The sequence below is a fragment of the Chionomys nivalis genome, chromosome 7 (assembly GCF_950005125.1).
Source record: "Chionomys nivalis chromosome 7, mChiNiv1.1, whole genome shotgun sequence".
NCBI classification, from domain to species: domain Eukaryota; kingdom Metazoa; phylum Chordata; class Mammalia; order Rodentia; family Cricetidae; genus Chionomys; species Chionomys nivalis.
This window is the reverse complement of record NC_080092.1, coordinates 36,710,446-36,732,138: the sequence shown is the minus strand read 5'-3', so window position 1 is coordinate 36,732,138 and position 21,693 is coordinate 36,710,446. Positions and strand designations below refer to the sequence as shown.

The 21,693-nt window shown below is 41.0% G+C and overlaps 1 protein-coding gene across 3 annotated transcripts in view; it reads left to right on the top strand.

The window, feature by feature from the left end:
- The window catches only part of Cdc42se2 (CDC42 small effector 2), a 72,196-nt gene that overhangs the window by 20,022 nt on the left and 30,481 nt on the right, over positions 1 to 21,693 (top strand). For 2 of the 3 annotated variants that reach the window (XM_057776192.1, XM_057776190.1), the window contains exon 2: positions 8,437 to 8,583. The exons of the other annotated variant lie outside the window; for it this stretch is intronic. The gene's annotated coding sequence lies outside the window, so the exon portion shown is untranslated. The remainder of the gene's footprint in view (positions 1 to 8,436; positions 8,584 to 21,693) is intronic. 3 annotated transcript variants of the gene reach the window in all.

Here is a 21,693-nt window from a genome sequence, read left to right as displayed (position 1 = left end):
GCTCTGCCTCCTGAGTGCTGGGACTAAAGGTGTATACCCTTACACTTGGCCTACTTTTTAAACTTTTAGTTGAAATAGAATTATATCACTCCTCCTTCCCTCCAGTACCTCCTAACTACTTATTCAACCCCTCCCACTTTCAAGTTGATTGCCTCTTTTTTATTATTGTTACACACACATGCGCATACACACACACCAACAACAAATAACAACAAAAAAAAATCACCTTTGAGGCTGTTTTTATGTATATGGTTTCTTTTTTTTTTTTTTTTTTTTTTTGCTTTTTCAAGACAGGGTTTCTCTGTGGTTTTGGAGCCTGTCCTGGAACTAGCTCTTGTAGACAAGGCTGGTCTCGAACTCACAGAGATTCGCCTACCTCTGCCTCCCAAGTGCTGGGATTAAAGGCGTGCGCCACCACTGCCCGGCTCTATGTATATGGTTTCAAAGCTGACTAATAACTTCAAATTTTCCCCCTTATGTTTAACCTGACCATTGATATTGCCAGTGTTTTCATCTTGTTTATGCAGCTATTTCTGGGAGAGACTGTTTCACAGCTGACTTCCTCATATTCTGACTCTTACATAAGCTTCCCACCCCCTCTTCCCTGATGTTCTGAGCCATAGAGGTGGGAGCGGTGACAGAGAGAGTACCCATTGGGGCTGGGTCACTCATAGTCTCTGGATTGTGCTCATTTGTGGTTCTCTGTGATGGTCTCTCCTTGCTGTAGAGAGGCCTCTTTGATGAGGGGCGGTCACTACACCTACCCAGGAAAGGAGGCTCTTGCTCAAAGAGGCTTTGCAGGTGAAGGGACTGGTGGTCTGCACAGGACACCCCAAGGTCAAGTTCTCAGCACAAAGCAGATATATTTGTCCTAAAGGGACAGAGGGCAGGGAATAAGAGACAAAGAAGGGAAGGGAACAAGGGAGAGGGGGAAGTATTTGTTGAGGGTGGGGGGCAGACAGGACACAAAGGACTGCTTCAGAGAAAAAAGAACGTTTTATTTATTTAGGTTTTTTTGTTTTGTTTTATTTTTTGTTTTGTTTCTGAGACCGGTCTAACAGTGTAGATCAAATTGGCATCAAAACTCCTGATTGTTGCTCCAGCCTCCGGGTGCTGGGTTTACACATGTGTGTGTGTCACCAAGAAAAAAAACAACAACCAGCTGTTTCTTTATGTTAACAGAAATGTATTCAACTTAGAAAAGCAAGATCACACAGTCTTATGGAGTGTTAGTATTTTACATCAGTTCTTTTCATTGGCATGCATTATTCATAAACTAATTCCAATCACATCTGACAGAACTTTGTTGTCTTTTTTTTGAGTTAGCCCAAGTGTTGGAGTTTCAGGCATGTGTCACCATGCTAGGTATAAGAGAACCTGTAATTCTTCATACTGACCTCGCAAATTTAATTGATAATACTAAATCTTGCTATTAGGCTTCTAAGATGGGATGAAGGGATAAATACAGGCAGTGCTTGTTTTAAACTTAACAGACTCCAACCATAGTTTTCAGAGTTCCTTCTGTGAAACAAACTCCAGTCCCTGTTTCAGAGAGGCCATTAATATAGGACATTTGGTGGTGATAAAATTTTTGGATAGGTGGAGACAGGAGGATCAGGATTCAGGGTCATTCTCAAGGTACATAGATTGGGGGACCAGGAGTTTCAGGCTGTCAGGACCATGTGAAACTGTCTTAGTGTCCCCAGCTCCCCACAAAAGGTAACAGGTGGTCTGGAAGAGTTAGAATCGAGGTCACTTTTGAGTTAATATATTCAAGAAGACAGGCCATAGTTGTGTCCTGGAGGTCAGGAAGTTGAAACTGGCAGGTGGCTGTAAGAGCTGAGTCTGCTGCTGGTGGCAGCAGCTTCTAAACACTCTGCGGATCCTCCCACTCACGGGCTCACTTCTGCTCCTACCTCTAAGGAGCTGCTTAGGCAGAGCCCTGTTTACGTTCCACTTGTTAACTATGAGAAACAATCTGGAAAATGTAGGGGATTTTTTTTTTTTTTTAAAAAAAGCAACTTTTCTGCCCCTGAAGTACAGGAGGGAATGTCTAGGAGAATGTGAACATCCTTCTGTCATTTTATTTGTTCACATGGCTTTGCATGTCGTATATTTTGAAGGTGGTAATATTAAAAACTTTTCAACTTTGATTTGATATGTTCTGAAATGTTAGATTAAACATGAACAATTAATTTTGTTTACATAAAGTGGTTTGTCAGGCCTCATGTTTTCAGTTGGAAATAAGCAAGCATTTGTAAAAACCTTTCATAGTGTTTCCTGTCTGTAGTGAATGGTTGAAGTATGGCAGTGGATGTAACTATAAATCTTTATTTTTCTGTTTTACTGCTGGATTTTTATAGAGTTGAATTAATACATACTTTAAATGTACTGTTTGGTTTTGTAACTTGGTTGCAGACTTGTGTGTGTTGCAGGTGTGTATTACCACAGCTGTATATATAGGTGAGAGGATAATCTTGGGTATCACTTCTCTTTCTGTCTTGTTTGAGACAGGGTCTCCTGTTCACAGGCTGGCTGCCTTGTGGGTTTTCTTGAGCTTCTGTCTCTGTAGGAACATTGCGATCAGAGATGTACTACCATTCTTGGCTTTACATGGGTACTAGGGATTGGAACTTATGTCTTCATGGTTGTGCGAGGACTTTTCTTGCTGAGCCATCTCCACATGCTATGTATTTTTTTAAAATTCAGTTTATCTTTATTTATTTTGCTGAAATGAGATAGGTTGGGATAATATTCAAAAATAATGTGTGACAGGTCAGTCATGGTAGCATATACCTTTAATACTCTGAGGCAGAGACATGTGGTTTTCTAAATTTGAGTCCAGCCTTGTCTATGTAGCAAGTTCTAGGACAGTCAGAAATATACAGAGAAACACTGTCTCAGGGGGGAAAGAAAGCTGGGTGGTAGTGGTGCCCGCCACCTTTTATCACAGCACTCAGGAGGCAAAGGCAGGTGGATGTCTGTGAATTCAGGCCAGCTTGGTCTACAGAGTGAGCTCCAGGATAGCCAGGGCTACACAGAGAAACCCTGTCTCTGCCCCTTGTCTCTCCTCTTCCAATAAACCTCCTATGTGAGCCTTGTTGCATGGCGTGACTTTTCTTCATGGCGATGTTAAATCAATTACAACAGTATGTATATGTGTATGTTTGCCTGTCATAGGAAAGAGCAGTTTTGAGTGTGTCATAGCATGCATATGGAGGTCAGAGGACAATTTACAAAGGGTTCTGTTCTTCTACCTAATAGGTTCTGGGGATGTAACTCAGATTGTCAGGTTTGGTGGCAATCACATTGTAAAAATAGCTAAGGGAGATCTTGGTAGTGTCTGGCCTTGAACAGCAAAGCAGAAAGGTAGGAGTGAAGAAAGATGCCCTTGTTTTTTGCTTGGGAAATAAGTAGAAGAGAGAAAATGGAATAAAATAAGATGGATGGAATTGAGGTGGGAAAGTGGTAAGGAAAAAGTGGAGTTAAGCTGAGGGCAGAGGTCACAAGTCTTGGTGGAGATGTGCTGCTTGTGGTAGGCTGTGTGCATTCAGACTGAAGGGCACCAGGGCTGAGGAGCTTTGGGTTGGGAGTGTGGGTTTATCAATATATGTGTGCTTAGTGAGCTCAGCTGATGGAAACAAGCCAAGGAGCCTTATGGAGTGAAAGACAGAACTCAGAAGTCCAGGACTAATGTGCAAGCAAGTAAAAATCTGCCCAAATTATGTGATCTGAAGAGGGAAAACTGCCCCTCAGCAAGCTCCATTCACCTTGTCACATGTAACATGAAGGGGCCGGCTTGTTGGGGTTTTCTGTCCTGCCCAGTATCCCACAGCCGGCAAACCCCAAAGAAAATCACACAGAGATCTCTATAAGTTATAAAGCTGATTGGCCCATTAGCTCAGGCTACATATTAGCTCTTGTAGCTTATATTAACCCATTGTTCTTATCTATGTTAGCCACATGGTTTGGTACCTTTCTCAGCAGGGCAGCTCACATCTTGCTTCTTTGGAGTCTGGGCAGGAGTGGGAGGAATCATCTTCCTTCTTCCCAGAATTCTCCTCTTCTCATTGCATCATTTCTACTTCCTGTCTGGTTTTCCTGCCTATGCTTCCTGCCTGGCCAATTGGCGTTTATTTAAAACATGATTGACAGCATACAGATAATTCTCCCGCACCACTTCACTTTCCCTCTTTTTTTATTTTATTTTATTTTTTAAAAAAAACAACAAGGCCGGGCGGTGGTGGCGCACGCCTTTAATCCCAGCACTTGGGAGGCAGAGGCAGGCGGATCTCTGTGAGTTCGAGACCAGCCTGGTCTACAAGAGCTAGTTCCAGGACAGGCTCCAAAACCACAGAGAAACCCTGTCTCGAAAAACCAAAAAAAAAAAGGAAAATATCCATAGTCCATTTTTTTGGGAATGTGGGCAAAGTATTCCAGGCTACTTCCAGCTGGTTGGGGGTGCTGATAATATTATGGGGACCTAAAGAAAATTTAGAGTTATTATCAAGTCCTGACTGAAGTATCCTGGCTCCAGGTGGCCACACCCAAGCCAGATGTGATTGGCTGAGCTTCCCCATCAGTCACAGTGCCTGAAATCCCAACTGGTATTATTGTTTGGATTAAACATTGTCTTGTAGGAGTCCCTGTTAAAATGTAGTTATCTCTGAAGGACTAACTTTTTAATGTTATTGTGATGGTCATATATTTACATCGCTAACCATTATTTTAGAATTCGGATAGAAATATAAGAAAGATTAAATTTGGAAAACATGACACTGTCCTGAAACATGAGATTAAAGAGAAATCTTACACTTGGAGCCTGGGTTGAAAATGGGTAATGGTGTGTTGGAGGAGCAAAAGGATGCTGTTACCAAAAAGGGAATTGTGAGAGAACTGGGGAGGTGGGATATTTTAAAGTCCAACTCTTGGAAGGCAAAGGCAAGAGGATACAAGAGTTTCCAGCTAGTCCTTTAGTGAGGCGGAAGGAGGAGGTGAAAGAACATGTTGACCTTTAATCCCAGCACTCGGGAGGCAGAGGCAGGCGGATCTCCGTGAGTTCGAGGCCAGCCTGGTCTACAAGAGCTAGTTCCAGGACAGGCTCCAAAACCACAGAGAAACCCTGTCTCAAAAAAAAAACCAAAAAAAAAAAAAAAAGAAAGAACATGTTGAAAACAAAATATAGGGAAAAATCTGAAGGCATTTCAATTTTAAACAAGGATGACCATGCAATTTATAATTTTACTAGAATTTTGGTATAATTTGTTATTTGAACTGGATATCCTGAGATAGAGATAGGAACGACTGTGAAAATCATCATAAATTGGGACCACAGTGGATGGTCCTTATACAAGCTTATAATAAATCTATTTCATTAGTAACATAATGAAATATTTTAATTTTTAGTTGTTGTGTGTCAAGCATGATACTGAGCTAATGGCATTGTATTCATTTTATAGTTAATGAAACCAAACGTGTGTGTGTGTGTGCGTATAAAATAACTTGTTTACAATTCTTCTGGTGGTCAAAACTGGAAATTATGTTTAATTTGACTATTGATACAGTCTAGGTCAACTATAGTTCAGGCTGACATAAAATTCCTCTTTTCTGTTTGTGTTCCACATTGTTGGGGTTGTGTCTGTGAATCATCACACCTGGCTCCAGCTCACGGGTAATACTATATTGTACTACAGTTGTTGTGCCTGTGCTATGTATTTTAAAATGTCCTGACTTTAGACTGTTTAAACAGCTGATAGCGTGATATAACATCACATGGTTTGATTTGATAATTACATTCTAGAGTCTTTGTGCCAGACCATGTCATAAGCATTTCACAGATACTAACATAATTTAAACCTTAATAATTTTATGGATTGTTTTCATTTTGTAGTTCAGCAAATTGAGGCTTGGAGAGGGTATGTAGCTTGCTTAACTTTAGCCCATTTAATAATTGGTGGAGCTGGAATTCAGGCTCAAGACCCTCTTTTCTCACTGCTGTGTTGTATTTCATACACCCCACAGGTGGTAGTTGTTTCCCTTCATCTGGTAGTCTCCAGACTTTCCTCACAGGTGATGTGGCTTTGCATTCCTACCAGCAGGTCACTTTCATAAGTCGTCTCTCTTTTGTGCATGATGATTGGACATTTGCATCCTTTCCCATCATGTTTTGAAACATCAACAATTAGAAGTAGGCCTCCTCTTTTAAAACTTGACCTTATTTACGCTATCCTCACTTCTAATGGATTTTGAACTATAGAAACGATTCCTAGAAGTCTAACCTTTGTCTGTATACTTTGTCAGTAAACCTACTACATCTAGGAATGTGAGTAGCACCACCAGATATAGCAAAATATATCGGGACTGTAGAGTTAACAGTGTATCTCTGCTACTTGGTTATCCAGATTACTTTTCCCTTAAGCTATTTATGTGAATGGTTATATTTTTTGTAGTTTATTTATAGAGGAAGTAAATAGCAGAGGTTCATTGCTTAAATGTGTCAAGCTTAAATGCATTGAAAGGATCCAGCTTTCCATGTAAATCAATGTTGCTACAGATCAGTGTTGCTACAAATTATCATTTGGCAGTGAGTTATTTGGTTTTAAGCAGAATAATTGCACATTTAAAAAGTGTTCAGTTTGATAACTTTGCCATACATATATGCCTGTGAAGGGATACCACACTTGAGCTACAGGAAATCGGAGACTGGGAACAGACAGTGGACCAGGGCTTGCCTGAGGTGCCCAAGACAGTGGTGTGACCCCAGCACCACTAAAACCACTATAACAAATATAATTGAAAATATGTCACCCCAAAAGTTTGCTTTCAGCCGTTTGTAGTCCTTTTCATTGCCTACCCATACCTATTTCCAGGCAATTGATACACCTACTCTTTGTTACTAGAAATTAGTTTTTGATTTCTTTTGGATTTTCGAGACAGGGTTTCTCCATAGCTTTTTGGTTCCTGTCCTGGAACTAGCTCTTGTAGACCAGGCTGGCCTCGAACTCACAGAGATCCGCCTGCCTCTGCCTCCCGAGTGCTGGGATTAAAGGCGTGCACCACCACCGCCCGGTGTGGTTTTTTGTTTGTTTGTTTTGTTTCTCAAGATAGGGTTTCTTTGTTTAGTCCTTGCTGTCCTGGAACTCACTTTGTAGACCAGGCTGGCCTCAAACTCAGAGATCCTCTGCCTGTGCCTCCTGAGTGTTGGGATTAAAGGCATGTGCCACCGCTACCTGGCTTGTACATGTGTGTTAAAGCAGCTACAAAAAAAAAAAAAAAAAAAAAAAAAAAAAAAAGACTATGTAATTCAAATTTGTACCAGCAGCATTTGGAGGACACAATTAGTTGTTCTATCTTTGCCATGTTTTTGGTGCTAAGGATTAAGCCTGGGGCATTGTGCACACAAGGCTAGCAAGCCTACCACAATTTAGACAGTTGAATATACAACTTCAGCAAAGCAGTGGAAACTTAGGGAAGAGTTGCAGTTTGTTGTATGGCTGGGAGTGGAAGATTGACTTGTCCTGGCAGTGCTTTTAGGGGATGAAGACATTGGATAGTGCTGACATGAGATACGGTGTGGTCCCTGAGATGAGCAATAACGAGAAAGAAGTGATTAGGATTACCAATTGAGCTTGTGCATGCTAGAGTTTAGGCTCGTTGTTGCTTAGTGTGTTAAGTGTTTGTTTGGATGTTTCTATTTGAAAAAATAGCTTAGCTTTGATATGGGCCTGATCACACAGCTACTGACATTCAGAATTAGAACTGAAATCTACAGCTTTCTGACTCAAACCTAATGTTTCTATTTCATGTTATTTTATATTCCTAAATCAAGAAAACATGTTTGAGTTTGACAATAATACAATGTTCCCTGTGAGCTATTAAAAATACATACCAGAGTTTGAAAGCTCAGATGCTTATCAGGTCCAGACAGGTAATTGTGAACTAGGTTACATTGAACTAGGGTAGAGTGGCAGCATCTGTGGAAAGCCAGCCAGAAAGCCCATGCCCATCCAATCTGATAGTGCTCCATGTAGGAGTAGACCTCATGTTGTTTGATTTTATTTTTTTCAAGAGAGCAGAAATCTGAATTTTTCTTGTGAAGTCTTTAGATTTGTCAATGTAGGAACATGTTCTTTAACACAGTGTGTAAGCCAACCTTGTGTATATCCACTGAAGACTTATTACCTGGATTCTGCTCAATGGGTCATAAGTTGTATCTTGCATACCATGGAAGCAACGATCAATTTATATGATGAGAAAAGGGTGTAACTTTGTGTAATAAGCATGTTACAGGCATTGAAAAGTAGGTTGTTTGTTTAAACATGGTGTTTAGTGAGTCTAGCATTTGAGTTTAGTTTTCATGTTGTATCATTTAATTATATGGATGGAGGAATTTCTCCCTGCCACTTTTGCCTCCTAATTGCATGCTTTCGTTTGCAGATAGGGCCAGTTTTGAGTGAAACGGGAAAACTAAATGAGAAGAAATCTTCCAGGAGCAACTTCTGCTGCATCTGCAGTCACCTGTGTGTGTCGTGTGGAACTGTCTTCACTAGAGATAGCTGAATAAGTGGCCGCATTGTGTGAGTGGTAAGTCTGGCCACTGATGACTAGTTATTGAAGTGATCGCCACAAAAGCAGTCTGCTTTCTTTGCGTTCTTAGCACTAACCATTAATTAGTTCATTTTGTCAGAGTCCAGAGTGTGGTTTTGATCTTCAGGTTAAGCACAGCCGTTCCATTGCCTATGTAACGGTCATGACAGTTGTCATCTCATGGCCACCGTTCAGTTAGTCACAGTACATTCCACATTTTATCAATAAAAGCAGTCAGTAATGGTTGACTACTCTTCAAAGCCATTTTAAAAGTCTACTGGAAGCGCTGGGTGATTGTGGCGCCTTTAATCCCAGCACTTGGGAGGCTGAGGCAGGTGAATCTGTGTGAGTTCAAGGTCAACCTGGTCTACAAGAGCTAGTTCTAAGACAGTTAGGATTGTTACACAGAGAAACCCTGTCTCAACAACAACAACGGTGATGAAACAAAATATACAAGCAAACAAACAAAAATCTACTGGAAGGTAGGCATGGTGGTGCATGCCTTTAATTATAGCACTTGGGAGGCATAGGCAGCCTGGTCTATATAATAAGTTCCAGGATAGCCAGGACTATACAGAAGGACTGTCTCACACAAACAACAACAACAGAAATATGTACACTTTCCTCTATCCAGACCATATTTATCCTCTCTTCATCATGTAATCTAGTACATTAAAAAACAAGGATTGTTGAGGCATGTGTAAAAGATAGCAGCCGCTTCTATCACAGTCTCCAGGTTCAAGAACACACACACCCTTCTGAGAGGAAGGGATGGTGTTTCCCACCACACAGTCAACACTGGTAGGGACAGGGGATTTAAGGGTTCGATAGATTCTTTTGGCTATCCACTTTAAATAAAATTTAAAAAATACAGTTCTCTAAAATAAAGGGGGAACCTAAAACTTTAAAATCGAGCCTTTAAAAAATAAAATCACATGTACCAAGGGCAAAAACCTACTAGAAAAAATCATAAAAGTGCTTTAAAATTCTTTTGCAAATGCTGAGTGAGCATTTCATGTAGAGCTTGACAGCTGCAAGAAGGGAAGATCTAGGAAATCTGTTGTTTAACGTGCATTTCGTCTTTTTTCTTGTATTCATGTGTGTTAAATACACTTAGATCGCTGATTCGGTTTTGATTACGACAGATAAAATAAATGCCAGTAATTGTGCACTTTTAGGACTGGGTCTCGGGTCTTTCTCTGAAGTGGGTGTTGTGTGGTCAAGTCCTCAAGGGAGAGTGTCTCTTCCTCTCTTTTCCTGCTTTCTTCCACTGTAAGTGTATCTGGGGAGCAGACTACACTCCAAGGGACGTTTCCAGCCTGAATTCTTGTCCCTAAAGTCATTGGTGTTCTTAAGTTCTTTGTGTTGCAAGAAGTCTAGTGTCCTACGAACATTGAAAATACTGTTTAATAAAAATCTGGCCTTGGTTTTTACTTTGACTTTGAGTATTTATCTGTTTACATTCAGCTGAAAATAACTAATCTTTGTAGATGTGTGTTAATGTTTCTCATAGATAGATTAACTCATAACTTGTCTCTCGGAGCAAGACCAGCAGTTGTTATGAATTTTATTGAGAGAGCTAAAGGGCATGTGTTCCTAATGAAAATGGAGGAGAGTATCCCATCCATAAAATTCTCCAAGCAGCTGTTGGGCCCTCAGTACTATAGCAAAGAGTGAATCCTTTCAGTTTTCCCAGTTTTGTCGGTGAAACTGTTCTTGGTTGCTGTCACAGAGTGTGAGTCTTTCCCCCAGTGCTTGTTCTTTAGAAGTGTTGTTTCTCAAGTCACGGCCATCGCTCATGCCCACACCACTCATTTTACACTCATTTGAAAATAACCTGCTAGACGTTGACGCTGCTGCGCAGTGCTGTCTGTCACGACTTCTTGCATTGTCTGAGGCTGAGCTGCTGCCTTTGTCTTGGTGTTTAAGTTGGCGGAGAGGGACGTGAGTGGTTTTGTGCCTTGGGAAGGGTGGAGCGCAGCCCTCCCTCACTGTGAGTTTTGAGAAGAGATAATGAAATCCTTTATATCCTTCTCCATAGACCAGCATTTCAAAGACTCCATTTTAATAAGAATTGGTTGTGCAGCTGCAGCCCTGGCAACAAGGCCTGGGTGGGAAGAACTGGGGCAGCATTCCAGAAACAGGGCTTCAGTGGCCTCCTGTGGAGCTGTGCTAATGAAACAGATGAGAACATAAAGCATTTCATAGAAATAAGCCCAGTACTTTGTGTTGGTATAGAGGATTTTGAAATTTTCCACATCTATTTTATAAAAACTGTCATAAGCCATTTATTCATCAAGAGTAGTTATCTAAGTATATTTTTAAAACTCTGTATATTCTTGAAAGTTAATATTTCTGTGAATTTTATTTTATCTAAAATGTAATTGTTGTTGCCCATTTTTAGTGAAGTTCAGGTGTTTTCAAAACATGGTACCAGATACATCAGATGTTTTAAAGACAAAATTTGTTGCTGAGGAGATGGCTCAATGATTAAGAGCATTGGTTATCTTGCAGAGGATCTTGATTCAGATCCCAGCACTTACATGGAAGCTCGCAGCCATCTGTAACTCAAGTTCCAAGAAATCTAGTGCCTTCTGGTCTCCATGGATACCGGGACCATGTGTTACACAGAAACACATGCAGGCAAAACATTCATACATATAAAATAAATATCTTTAAAAATAAAAATAATAATTAGATTTATTTTAATAATGTTAGATTTTAAATGGTCATCTTATTTTCATATAAATTTCCTGTGATTGTTATACTATTACAATGCTTTTAGGCAATACAACTTGTTAAACATATTCTTTTAGCATTGACATGGCTATAAAAGCTGTAATTAAACCATAATTAAACAACTACCTAGCCATTTGACTTTACCTATTTTTAAATTCTGTTTTAAGAAGTATTTCCATTATGAATTTTTGTGCATATAGGTTTTTTCTTTGTTTTGAGTTCTTTATAGATTACTAATTGTGGAAATTTCAGATGACTTTCATAAAAGGCCTGAAACTCACATATATATGCTTGCCAGTGTCTTAGTTACTTTTTTTTTAAACTATTGCTGTTATGAGAGATTATGACCAAAGCAATTTATAGAAGAATTTATTTGGGGCATATGATTGCAGGAGGTCAGAGTCATGAAGGTGGACTAGATGGAAAGTAGGGGTGGCTGGGCAGCAGCTGAGACTCACGTTCTGAACCCCCAGCAGGAGGCAGAGAGCACACTTTGAATGATACTAATCTTTTGAAATCTCAGAGCCCCAGTGAGACACATCTTAATCCTTCACAAATAGTTGCACCAACTGGGGACCAAGTATCCAAACATGAGCCTATGGGGACCATTCTCCTTCAGACCACCACACTTTCCCTGTTCCCTTCCCAACACTGAATTCTGCTACATTTTCAAGTAGAATAGTTATGAAATAGTAGTTGCTGGTTTGGGCTTTAATTATTTATTTTATGTGCATTGGTGTTTTGTCCGCATGTACATCTCTTTGAGGATGTTGGATCCTGTGGAACTGGAGTTACAGACAGTTATGAGTTGCCATGTGGGTGCTGGGAATTGAATCCCAGTCTTTTGGAACAGCCAGTGCTCTTAGCCGCTGAGCTGTCTCTCCAAATTATATGTGTGCGTGATTGTAGGTTATAGTTTATTAAAAATGATTTTAATATATATTTAACCAAGCATTAAAAGAGAGTGGAGAAATAGAGTACACTCCTCATGGGTTTCTCTAGAGAGTCTCCAATTTCCATTTCTTTAAATTAGAAGCAGTGAACATTTTAAATTTGTCATCTTCCGCTGTGGCTTTTCACATGCAGTCCTTGTTATTCCTCTCCTGGAAATCCATTAGTTTTATTTTTAGCTAGTACCTTGAAGAATCTCTCAAAAGTTAAGTTTCCATTTAGTCTTTATGTATATGTAGTTTAATGTGTTTCAGGTACTGTTTATAGCTGACCAAAGCAGACACGATGTGGTTACCTGATGAGGTCCTTGAGTCTCCCTCTTCCAGCACTGCACCTACCTTCCTGCTGTGCTGTGGATTCCCATGGACGAGGCAAGTCAACCTTGTTTAGCCTCTTGATTCAAGGAGCCAGTGGTTCATTTTATTGTTTGGCCACAATAATTGGTTCCAGTGACCATGTCAGACAAGTTCATCCAATTAAAGTGCAGCTTTAAGTTTTTATTTATTTTTATTACCATTAAGTTGTATTTAGTCCTTTCCTGCTTTGTTAGGACTCCCACCAACCCCTCACCCCCAAACAGGGTCTGTATGCAGATCTTACTGGCTTTGGATTCTGAGTCATGCTGACTCTGCCCCCCTCCCACCCCTCTGCCCTCGCCCAGTACTGGGATTACAGGCATAGGATTACGTCTAGTCAGTTTTCTTTGAATGGTTTAAATTTTTTTTTTTATTTTATTTTTTTTTAGTTTTTTCGAGACAGGGTTTCTCTGTGGTTTTGGAGCCTGTCCTGGAACTAGCTCTTGTAGACCAGGCTAGCCTCGAACTCACAGAGATCCGCCTGCCTCTGCCTCCCGAGTGCTGGGATTAAAGGCCTGCGCCACCACCGCCCGGCTGGTTTAAAATTTTTAAAAATCAGTGTTGTTAGTAAATTCCCTTGTAAGTTAGAAAACTCCAACTTTATTATAAACACTCCCTCAAAGGAGAAAAACAAACATTTGAGTATTAATCACACATTACATTTAATGTACTTTGACAAAGACTCTTGTCTTGTTTTAATTTTCATAATCCTAAGAAGCAAATACTATCTTTACCTTGGGAATGAAGAAATCACAATTCAGATACATCAGGCAAGCTAATAAAGTCTAGTTCAATTTTACCTTAAGTTATAATCATATATGACACATTGTGTCTAAAACTAGACTTCATCGACAGCCTGTCTAGATGGAGATCTTCTCTGGTGGAACCTCAGAGTTACTATTCATGTGCTTTGAGCTTTACTCTCCCTCCATCAGGGACTGTGAGGCAGGTGATCATGCTATTGTATGGTTTCTGCTTGTGCAGCTTAATGAATGCGCCTCAGCCTGTGGGCTGTTTTTGTGCTCTAAGGATTCTGGCTGAGTCCTGGGACTGGGTAAAGTTTCCAATAGTGAACCACCACTTCAGCAGACAGTGAAATAGAAGCCGACCCGAAGTTGGCTACATGCTACATTATGTGCAGTATGGCTACCGAGTAATCGTTAAACAGTGTCTAGTACAGTCTAAATCCAAGTAATTTTTTCTTGATTTTTAGTAATACATGAGTATGTGTGTCTGTGTGTGTCTGTGTGTGTCTACGTACATTTGGAGGATGTCAGGTGCCCTGGTTTCTGTTTCTCCCTTAGTCCCTTGAGGGAGAGTCTGTCACTGAACTTGCTGTTTTGCAAGATTGGCTAGGTCAGCAAACCCCATCAGTTTTCCTGTCTTCACTTCCCACAGTGCATAGGTCACAGGTGTGTGAACCTTTTCTGAGGGTGTACGGGATCATTGCAGGTCCTCACGCTTTCACAGCAAATACTCTTACCCTCTGTACCCTCTCTCTGGCCCCTAAAAATGTTTTTTTTTTCTTTCTATAGCTCTGACTGGTCTCAAGTTCACAGTCCTCTTCCTCAGCCTCTGGAGTGCTGTCATTCCCTTCATAAACTCTCATGCCTACCACATATACTAGTCTCTCTCTCTAGATTTAGAGGCCACAGTAAGCCAGATGCCAGGCACTCTGTGGGCACTGCTTGATTGTCAGTTATCTGTTTCAACTGTGGTGTTAATTTTGGTAATACAGTGGGATGCGGATTTTTGTTAAAATAAATACACAATGTGCCAAATGTGGTGGCGCACGCCAGCACTCAGGAGATAGGGACAGACGTTTCTCTGTGAGTTCAAGACCAGCCTGGTCTACAGAGCGAGTTCCAGGACAGGATCTGAAACTACACAGAGAAACCCTGTCTCAGAAAAACAAACAAACAAGCACACAACGAGGCCCGGTGTGGTGTGTGTCTGTAGTCCTAGCTGCTCTGGAGACTGAGACGGGAATGTCACTTGAGCCCAGAAATCAGGTCAGCCTAGGCAAGACAGTGAGACTAAAGAAAAGCCTCCCAAGGAAGGAAGGAGGGACAGAGAGAGGAGGGGGCGGACCATGAAGGAGTTTAAAGTAGGAGACTGAAGAGTGGGTACAGAGGACCCTAGCACCCATGTCGTAGCTTCCAGCCGTGTCATTTCAGTTCCAGGGAATCCAGTGCCCTCTTCTGACCTCCCAGGAACCAGGCATGCTTTTGGACACAGACATTCAGGAAAAACACTCAAATACATAAAATAAGTAAATCTAAAAAAAAAAATTTAAATAGAAAAAAGTTTTAGTGAACTCCTTATGGAGTAGGGTATAACTCTATTGTCACAGCATATATATATATTTCTCCAGCAGGGCAGTGGTGGCACATACCTTTAAGATGCAGAGATGGGCAAATGTCTATAGAGTGAGTTCCAGGACAGCCAAGGCTGTTACATGGAAAAAACCCTGTCTTAAAAAACCAAAAGTAAAAAAAAAAGGTTTCCCATGTAAAAGAAATTATTTGGCAGCTGAAAATGCCTTATTTATTGGAGGAAAATAGCAAGTTAACAAGTCAGGCACTTGGCACTAAGCACACAGGAATGAGCTGTAGACCCAAGTGATCTTTTGTCGCTGGAGTAATCTGAAACAGGACTAAAGCTGTCCTCCACCGCGCCTGTTTACACCAAGATAAGCCACTCCAGTTTGGGTTGAACTGGCTTTCCTGTCCCAGGGGACTGATAGGGACTTCTTTGCTTGGCCAAGAAGCATGGATTACACATACAGCTCGTTTACTAAGCCTTCTAAATCTTTATGCCTCCGACACTCAAAGCCTTTTATTTAAGAGGAGAAAACTTGACAAATCAATATAATATACAGTTGTATTTTTATTGACATTTATTAACTGATAAAGTAACCAAATTAGAATTACTAATTCAACTATCTACTGAAAGTTCTCTGTTGTAAACAGTGTATGTCATGGACATATAAATTATGTGTATACGTTTAAACTATTTTGGAGGATATTAGGACATTGCTATAAAAGGGAAGAATTAATTAATTTAATTGTTTTATATGTTTTTTTTTTCTGTACCTTGATACCAGTTCTGCTCCATTTCTCTTTTAAATATAAATGTAAATAGACACTTTTTTTTTTTATGTGTTGCTCCATCTAAGAGGGGGCCTGACTAGAAAGGTCGTTTTCCACATGCTGCTCAGGTTAGTGCCAAAGAGGCCCCGTCTCTGTGACGGCAAAGAAAAGATAACTAGGGCAACAGTAGTGCCGTAATGACAGCAGTGAAAACCAGTTACTTGGGAGAACTGGTGAGACGCACCGCTCTGTGACTTCCCAAGCACGTTTCTAGACAGTTTATATTTACTTGCTGAGTCCTCACCAAGAAGGTAGACGCTAATGTGAATCCATTTCTAGAACAGCAAAACAGGATGTACAAAGGTCAAGTGTTCTGCAGTTCTGAGTCAGTTGTTCGTGACAACATCTTGACGTGTAGTCCAGGCCTACACTACAGGCGTGTGCCCATGGCCAGCTGTCACAATCTAAACCAGCTTTCCCTACTGCCATACTTAGTGAGGGCCATGTAAGACCCTGCTTCCAAAGACGGAAAACCAGGAGCAGGGGAGATGGCTCCAGCGTCCAAGTGCTTCCTGTGGAAGCATGAGGACCCAAGTTTAATCCCCAGCCTGGGTCTAAAAGCCAAGGACATAGTAGTTCATCCTGTAACCCCAGGCAGAGGATCCTGCTCTTTTGGGCCCCCTGGCCAGCCAGTCTATTTGAGTTTGTGAGCTCCAGGTTCTATAAGGAACTATACCCCAAAGGGGAAAAAAAAATAAGGATAAAACATGAGTGAAGGCACCTGGCATAGCTCGGCCTTTCCTGTAATGTGGAAAGCAAGAGGCTGGGGAGATAGTTTAGTTGGTAAAGCAAGGACCCGAGTTTGATCCCCAGAACCCACATTAAAAACATGGAGAGAGGGCTCAGGAGGTAAGAACATTTGCTGCTCTCCTAGGGGACGCAAGTTCAGTTTTCAGCACCCACATGGAGGCTCACAAGCATCTGTAACTCCAGCCCCAGGTATCCAATGCCCTTTTCTGGCCTCTGTGGGCTCCAGGCAGGTCTGTAGTCCACATTCTTACATTCAAGGAAAATACTCATACATAAAATAAGTAAACTTTAAGTATCTATGTGGGCACGGTGGTGCCCTAGTACTGGGGTTTGCTGTTCAGCCAGCCTAGCCTTGGAAATTTCCATGCCAGCTTGAGACCCTGTCACACACACACAAAGAAAGGGTAGGTAGCACCTGAGGAATGACCCCTCTGACCTCTACAAACACATCCATGCAACGTGGATCCACACTCACGTACATACATAATGAGAAAAAAACAAACCATAAAAACAAAAAGCAAACATGAAAACAAAACCATTTCAAAACTAATATGGGACAGTTAATTGTTCATGTTGCTGTGAATAAGCTTCATTGATAAATCATATTTGTCATTAATTAATAATTTAGTAATTGTGTAGGAAACAACTTTGGCATTTGGTAGAATTGACACCCTTCTCCCATAATTTTACCCTGCCCTTCAGTGTCACTAGTAAAGGTGTTTATTTTCACTTGATTATCTGCATTTTCATTCCTGATGGTTATCAGTTCGTTATGACCAACTGCTAATTGTTAACATTTACTGTTGTTACTTATATCTTATTTACACTTTTGGTCATTAAAAAATATGTAGGACTGGGAAGGTGGTTTGGTGGTTAAGAATGCTTGGTGTTCTTAAAGAGAGTTGAGTTTGGTCCAGCACCCATGTCTAGTAGCTCACAACTAGTAACTTCAGCTCCAAGGATTCTGGTGTTTTCTTCTGGCCTCCATGGGCGCCAGGCACATCTTACACACAGGAAGAGCAGAGCAAGTGGGACTAGAGAGATGGTTTAGGGGTTCAGAGTATTTACTGCCTTTCTAGAAGACCCAGGTTTAGTTCCCAGCACCCACGTGGCAGCTTATGACCATTTGCCTCTCTAGTTCCAAGGGATTTGATTTCCTTTTCTGGATTCTGTGGGCATCAGGCATGCACATGGTGTATACACACATGCAGTAAAATACCAATACACATAACACATTTTTTAAACTAAAAGATAAACTTTTAAATATATAGACACTTGTGTTTAACAAATACTTTTGTAACTAGCACCTGCTAGAGCAGGCCTGGGGTTGCACTGATGGTGGAGTGCCTGCCTGGCTTTCATTCCAGCCCAACTGGAGGGAGGGTAGAACATTGTCAGCGTTCCAGGAGTTTTTATGCGACTTTTCCTGTTTGGAATCCTGCCCTTGAGTGCCCTCCTGGCTGGCTGTTAAGAATTTTACTTTGACCTATTTTTGTTTCTCTAGACAAAAGTTGTTTAAACTGTTTGAAATTTGTGGCAATGGTTCTCTGAGTGCTGTTTTATATAATGCTTTCTAAGAATCTCCAAAGCTGCGATTCATTGTTCTTTTATATGAATATGCCGGTTTCATCACCACCACCCCCCCTTGGGGCTAGACAGATGACTCAGTGGTTAAGGGTGCATATAGTTCTTGCAGAGGACCTGAGTTCTGGTCCCAATAGCAACATTGGGTGGTGCATAAACTTATACCCCCCCACACCCTGTAACACCAGATTGAGGGTGTCTGACACCCTCTTCTGGCCTCCAGATATTTGCACGTATGTGCACATGCCCCAACACATAAAACTGAAATAAATCTTTTTAAAAAATCGTTTTTCTTCTTGATAGGCTTTCAGACTGTGACTGAATTTACATTAAGGCGTGGTAGTGTGTGGTAGTGGCCGAGCTACCTAGAAAGCTGAGACCACAGTACTTGAGGCTAGGAAGTCAGAACTAATCTGTGCAACTTAGTGCCATCCCATCTCAAAAAAAAAAAAAAAAAAAAAAAAAGCTGTTATTGTTGCTTTATTCTTGTATTTGGTGTTTTAAATTTTGGTAACAACTAAGAGCATGTAGTATGCAATACCTATATATACAGCATCTGATTTTAGCCCTTACTTTAGATCTGGAAACTGAAACATATTATTCTGTTTTATAACAGAAAACCGATGGGTTCTAGGGCCTGTTACTTCTCCATACTAGTGTTTCTAAAATTACTGGAATACTTAAACTTCTGAAAGTCTTTGGCTGGTTGGAGGAGTGCCACTCTGTACTAGCATATCTAAACTTGGCTTTAAACACAGCGCATGCCACATATTCTGAATTCTGAACTTTGAAGATGTGCCCTGTTCCTGCACTGTGCAGTTCTTCCTTCTCTAAGATGGAGTCTTAGGAGACTCCTCTTCTGCTGCAGACCAGTCTGATGTTGACTCGTGTGCAGAATGTGCTGAGCTGTGTAGCTCTTAGAATTCTGCTCCCTGGGTATAGCTTGCTTTTTTAAGTGCAAGGGGTTTGTTTTGGTTTGCATTTTGTTGAGAGGTCTCATGTTGTCCAGGCTGGCCTCAAACGGGCTAGATAACTGAAGGTGACCTTGAACTCCTGATCCTCTTGCCTTCAGTATGACAATACTTGGCTTTAAAAGTATAAGATTTTGAAAATGAATATATTTTAAGCAACTTCCAGCTCAAGTGAAAGTAACTATCAGTATAGTAGCAGTGTGGAATGTTTTTGCAACAGATTCAAATTATATTCCTGAAATCTAAAAATGCAGTTTGATGAGGAAAGCAAGATGGGTATTTCCCAAAGCAGCCATGTTAGGAAATATCTTAAGGTCCATTGTTTACTTAACAAATAAAAACCTGTGGGGTTGCAAACACTCTTGGTTTGAAAATACGTTCCAGCAGGTTTATTGTATTGTCCAAATACGCAGTTTACAAATTACTGTGTTTTAATCATTTGTTCTTGAGCAAAAGCATTGTGAGTTTTCCCCTTCTTCCTCTCCCTTTTCCCCTTCTCCCTCATCCCCATGGCTTGGAACTCATAGAAATGCACCTGCCTCAGCCTCCTGATTGTAGGGATTAAAGGCCTGTGCTACCATTCCCAACGAGCATTGTGAATTCTTAAAGTAGTATATGGGAATGAAAAGAAATAGTGTTGCTGGAGATGTGAAGAAATTTTGAACTGGGGAAATGTGGGTTGTTAAAGCAGTTATCAAAGATGGTACAGTAGTAAGTCACATGGTAACTTAAACAGAGTAAAACACTACTGCTTGAAATGTGAAATTAATATTTGCAGGTAGGGTCTAGCTGTTTATATTTGAATCAGAAAATGTGACATACATGAACCAAGCCAAATACAGAGGTGGAAATGCTGTAATGGCTGCAGCATGGTGAGCAGTGGGGTTGTCTCCACAAAGACAAGCTGTCTTCATGCACTGGCTACCGGAGATTCTGTTTCTCTATGATTTCTCACTGGCTGAGGCCTTAGATCCAAGGGCCGTTAAACCTGTTTGGAGCTATGCTTAATCATTGGGCACTGAGTTACAGTTAGGGTGGTGGTTTTGTTGTGTTCTCCTACAGTAGTAAGGTTGTTTAGTCATCTTTGGGCACTGAGTTACAGTTAGGGTGTTCTCATGCAGCAGTAAGGTGACTGGCAGTGACGCTGTCCTTTCCAGAAAGCTAGGAGAGAATTCTCAAAGTTATTACCATAAAGAAATAATCGGTGTCTAAGGATATAGATGTATTTTGGAGACACACACACTTTTTTTTTTTTTTTTTTTTTTTTACATTTAGAGAGAGCACACACTTTGATACTTTGGTTCTCATGTGTGGTGGTCAGAGAATCATTTTCAGGAATAAAGTCTCTCTTCTATGTTTTGATCTAAGTCAGGTCCTCCAGTTTGGAAGCCAGTGCTTTCTGTCTATCTTGTCAGCCTTATGTACAGCCTTTTTGTTTATCCAGTTTTTAATTTTTCATTTCCTCGTATATTTCTTATAACAAGATTGGGCAGAAGAAATGAGTAAAAGTTTCCTTAGATCTAGTTAAATCTCAGAATATTTCTCAGTTCTAAGGCCAAACCTCTCTACTTCTTATCTCTAAACTTGGGCGAAATAAAGTGTTTCAAGCCTATATTTTAATTACAGCAGGACTGTGAACTTCTCTTCCTTTAGTCTTACTGCATGAATTGTTCTTCCTGAGGCATGCTAGCCTTACCCTCTGGACTGCAGACTGAGGTCCAGGATTGTATGTGCTGCAGCTCATCAGGTCTGTGACTTGAGTACACTCACCATGAAAGTGTCTCAGTGCCTGTTCAGCAGGGTTAGTCTTCCTGCTTTGAAGAAATCAAAGGGAGGAATTTTTAAAAAAATGTGTGTGGTTAGGGTAAAGGATACTTAACTTATGATATATAAAACAATACTTTTTAAAGTAGTCACATTGGTGAGAATAAAGGAGAATTTTGTGTTATATTTACATAATATAATGTTGTTAGAAGAGCCGAGCTTTAGTCTGGTCAGTCTTCAGAATTCCGTAAGATGATGAGACAATGATTCTCAGATGCAGTGTTTATCGGTTTGAGGCTTCCTTCGCCTCCTCCTTTTCCTCCTTCTCCTCCTTCTCTTTTCTTTTCTTTTTCCAAGACAGGGTTTCTCTGTGTAGCTTTGTGGCCAGGCTGGCCTCGAACTCACAGAGGTCCTCCTGCCTCTTCCTCCCGAGTACTGGGATTAAAGGCTTGTGCCACCACCACCTAGTGTAGTAGAAGCTGCGGTGGGCTGCATTCAGGCTGCCCAGCTCCTGGCCGCCAGCTCTGTAGTAGTGTGGAGTGGCGGGCTGTGTCCCGCCACCCGGCCGCCTGGCTAACTTATGCCCAGAAATAATTACACGGAAACTGTATTCTTTTAAACACTGCCTGGCCCATTAGTTCCAGCCTCTTACTGGCTAGCTCTTACATATTGATCTAACCCATTTCTAATATTCTGTGTAGCACCACGAGCTGGCTTACCAGGAAAGATCTTAACCTGCGTCTGTCTGGAGTGGGAGAATCATGGCGACTGCCTGACTCGGCTTCTTTCTCCCAGCATTCTGTTCTGTCTACTCTGCCTACCTAATTTTCTGCCCTATTA